At 41.3% G+C, this 4,509-nt stretch overlaps 1 protein-coding gene across 5 annotated transcripts in view; it reads right to left on the minus strand.

The window, feature by feature from the left end:
• The window catches only part of LNX2 (ligand of numb-protein X 2), an 83,488-nt gene extending 81,118 nt beyond the window's left edge, over positions 1–2,370 (minus strand). For all 5 annotated transcript variants that reach the window (XM_014548568.1, XM_014548566.1, XM_014548567.1 and 2 more), the window contains exon 1: positions 2,280–2,370. The gene's annotated coding sequence lies outside the window, so the exon portion shown is untranslated. The remainder of the gene's footprint in view (positions 1–2,279) is intronic.
• Between the last annotated feature and the right edge of the window lie 2,139 nt (positions 2,371–4,509).

The following is a 4,509-nucleotide window of genomic DNA, read 5'->3' on the forward strand; positions in this document are numbered from 1 at the left end:
TCTCTCGCCGGCTACCTGGGGGCGGGGATGACAGGGACGGAGGTGTGGTGAGAATGCGGGGTGTCCACCGAGCTCACTCTCATTCCCCCTGCTACCCTCCCTCAGGACACCAGGGCTCGAGCGCTGGGGAAGAGCCCACGCTCAGGTGACGGGTGCCGTGAGGAGTCGGCCCTGCACCCACGCAGCCTCTTCCGGGTGAGCTGGGCTGCAGCCGCCGGGACAGCAAGGGCCAGTTGGGCTTCCCATGGGTTCGCACAGGAGCCGTTCTGCAAGGGCAAATGGGAGAGAGTGCGCTGCCCATCCACCTTCCATGTGGCGCTACTGAGCAGCCCAGAGGCCCACGCTGTGTCCTGGCCTGCAGTGTCCGGCTGCGCTCACCGCATCCCCACATGGGGACTCAGGCACCGGACTCAGGCGGAGGGGGGCACGTAGGGGCCCAGTTGCTGCCCAGGGCCCAGAGGTCAGCTAGGACCTGCCCTTCCACGCCAGATGCTCACACTGGCCTAGGGACCATACCCATGCACAAATTTCATGCACCAGGCCTCTAGTATATAAATAACTCCTATGAATCCACAACAAAAATAAAATAACCCAATTTCAAAATATGCCAACAACTGAGAAATTCTCCAAAGATGATATATAAATGGCCCACAAGCATAATGAGGAGATGCTCAACATCACTAATCATCAGATAAATGCAAATCACAACTACAATGAGATATCACCTCAAACCTGTTAGGATGGCTACTGTAAAGAAAAACAACAACAGGAAATAACAAGTGTTTATAAGAATGTAGATAAATTGGAACCCTTATGCACTGTCAGTGAGATTATAAAATATGCAGCTGCCATGGACAACAATATAGAGGTTCTCAAGAAATTTAAAAAAGAACTACCATATGATCCAGCAAAAGCACTTCTCGGTATATAACGGAAAGAATTTCAAGCAGGTTCCCAAAGAGATTTCCACACCTATGTTCACAGCAGCACTATTCACAATAGCCATGAGGTGGAAGCAATCCAAATGTTCATTGAGAGATGAATGGATAAACAAAATGTGTATTCCAATGTATAAATACAATGGAATATTATTCAGCCTTACAAAGGAAATAAATCCTGTCACATGCTACAACATAGATAAACCTTGAGGCCATCACACTAAGTGAAATAGCCAGACATAAAAAGACAAATACTGTATGATTTCACTTATATCTAAATTAATCAAATCCATCGAAATAGAAAGTAGAATGGTGGATACCAGGGACTAAGGGGAAGGAGAAATGGGATTGTTGTTTAGTAGGTACAGAATTTCAGTTTTGCAAGATGAGAAAGTTCTGGAGATCTGCTGCACAACAATGTGAATATACTTAACACCACTGAGCTATATACTTAAAAATAGTTAAGATGGTAAATTCTATGTTACATGCTTTTTTACCACAACCAAAAGAACCTGGATGGGGGTTAGGGGTGGGGAGAGCAATGGTGGGGGATAAGGACACATATGTAATACCTTAATCAATAAAGAAATTTTTTAAAAAGCATTTAAAAAAAGAACCTGGAGCAGTGAAAAATATTTTTCTGTTAAATTATTTTGATAAGACTCTTTTTACTTTAACCACTGACAATTTAGCACCTGTACTGAGATATGCTATAAGTATAAAATATAACCAGATTTCAAATACTTAATATGAAAAAGTCAAATACCTTACTAATACTTTTATATTGATTACCTATTAATACAGCTTTTATAAACTGTTTTAAATAATATAAATATTAAATTTAAAAATATTTTGTAACTTGAGGGTACAGCAAGGTCAATGGACTGGAAAGTACTTATAGACTAATATGAAAAAGCCAGTGAGGAGAAAGGGATTAAATACAGAAGGGAATTAATTAATGAAGCCTCTCCTGAAAGAGACTTTGAAGGATGAGATCAAGGGCACATGTGGATAAGCTAGACTTCAACAGATCTGAAACTGATAATACTGGTAGGTAAGTTAAGAAGGGGAGGGACAGAAATCTGAGAAGTCAAACCAGATCATGAAGCGACCAGATTACTATAGAAGAAGTGAGGGTTGGATAAAAGAGTCTGTAAATGATGAAGGTTTGAAATAATCTATGAGTGATGAAGAACAAAATCCTTATTAGGGCCAAAAAGGCCTATATGATCTGGCACTATCTACCTCCCTGGCCAATCTCTCCCAGCTCTCTCCCACCAGCTTCTCACCCTCCCTCAAAGTGCCATCCACTTCTGACTGCTTCCTCTGAGGAGGATTTACCTGTTCAACACCTCCTCAGACAGATCTGTTCAAACACAATTTCCTCAGGGAAGGCTTCAGTGACGCCCTGCTCCGTGGACAACAACCTATGCCAGCACTGTCAACAGAAATAGAATGTGAGCCACATGTCATTTTAATTGTTCTAATAGCCATATTTTAAAATATATATTTTTACTGATTTCAGAGAGGAAGGGAGAGAAACATCAATGATGAGAGAGAATCATTGATCAGCTGCCTCCTGCACGCCCCACACTGGGGATCAAGACCACAATCCAAGTATGTGCCCTGGCTGGATTGAACTATGACCTCCTGGCTCATAGGTCAATGCTCAACTACTGAGTCACGCTGGTTAGGCTAGTAGTCATATTTTAAAAAATAAAACTACTGAATGATTTTTAACATTTTGTTTTACTTAATATATCCAGAATATTATCACTTCATATATAAAAATTATTGAGATATTTTACCTTTTGGGGATATAAAGTCTACAAAATCTGGTGTGTATTTTACACTTATAGCACATCTCAGTTGGGATGAGACACAGTTCAATAGCCACATGTGCTAGCGACTAGTACTGGACAACATTGCCCCATACTATTGCTTCAAAGCACTTACCATGTTTTGTAACTATAATGTGTGCTAATATTTGATGAATGTCTATCTCCTCTAGATTGTAAGCTCTATAAGGATACTCCAGTATTCTTAGCACTAGTTGACTGAGGGGAATAGGGGAATGGTTGGTTGTTTCAGAGCCAATTATCTACATTAAATGTCTGGCCTTTTCTTTTTTTAAATATGTTTTTATTGATGTTAGAGATAGAGGGAGAGGGAAAGAGAAACACCTATGAGAGAGAGTAACATGGATCAGCTGCCTCCTCCACATTCCCTACTAGGGAGAGAGCCCACAACCTGTCATGTGCCCTGACCTGGTGACCTCTTAGTGCATTCGAAGATGTTCAACCAACTGAACCACACCGGCCAGGGCGAAGATCTGGCCTTTTAATGGTGCTACCAAAGCACCTCAGGGAAAGAAACAGGAGAAGCAGAGTTAATCAGGGATGTTTTCTGGCAGGCACAGCACAAAAACAAGTTCAAGAGAGGCAAAGGTAGCAGTGAAAGTGCTTAACAAAGAATTCAAATTGGACAGGGAATAACTCAAGGCCAATAAATGTAAATACAACAGGTAACAGGAGGTGGAATGCAATAAAGGACTGGCAAGATGTCTTTGTCAAAAGGAAGGGTGTTGTAATATAAAGTGTGGGTGTGAGAGAGCTAGATGGATAGGAGGATATAGTCACAGAGCAGGATATATAATTTTAAGATTTCTATTGTGGAAAATTTTGGGGAATGTTAAAATATAGCAGAAGTGAAGGTCACTGGAGTTGAAGAGCTAAGGTACTAGAAATCAAGTGTATTAGTCACCCTATTGCAAATGCTTAACTCTTTGACTGAATGTTTTTAAGATTTCAAGTTCTACAAGGGCAGGGACAAATCTTTTGTGTTCCACATAGCCCAGGGTTGATCACATCATGGATGCTTAGGTATTCCATGAATATAATTACATTGAAAGTCAAAGTTCAAGCATTAAGATCACGAGGAAGTGGTAATGGTCACAATACAATAAAGAAAAAATGTATAAGTGAAGGACTCCACTTTACTTGTTCAATAATTATTTATGCAGTTTAACTGAACAGTATTAAGAATTCTGATAAAGGATTAATTTTTCAGATTGGTTGCCTAATCCCAATTTGGGGGGAGGGAGTAGGTGATAGGGGCATCAATATTTCCTAGACTAGCTTTGCTTTTAACTAAAAATAAAGTAATGGCCAATAGATCCTTTGGAAGCTTTATTATAGCCAAGCACATTTTGTTTTACATAAGACATAGGTCCTCATAACTTGGTTATAAACATTTTTTGCAGTGGCCCCTATTACATATTTTACAGCAATTTGTTTTTTTGTTTTTTTAAATAATTCTTTATTGTTGAAAGTATTACATGTCTTTTTTCCCCCATTGACTCCCTCCAGCCTGCCTCTGTTCCCTGCCCCAGGATCTCACCGCCCCACTGTCTGTGTCCTAGGGCCATGCATATCTATATACATAAAAGACAAGCAACAGGAATGCCAGAAGGACCTGCGACCGCACTGCGGCCGGCCAACAGGCCCAATAGGGGGCGGCGCCTCTCCCCGGCCCCCCACCTCCATTGCCCCCCCAGATCAGGGGCGGGGCT

The sequence above is a fragment of the Myotis brandtii genome, unplaced genomic scaffold (assembly GCF_000412655.1).
Source record: "Myotis brandtii unplaced genomic scaffold, ASM41265v1 scaffold513, whole genome shotgun sequence".
In the NCBI taxonomy this organism is placed as follows: Eukaryota; Metazoa; Chordata; class Mammalia; order Chiroptera; family Vespertilionidae; genus Myotis; species Myotis brandtii.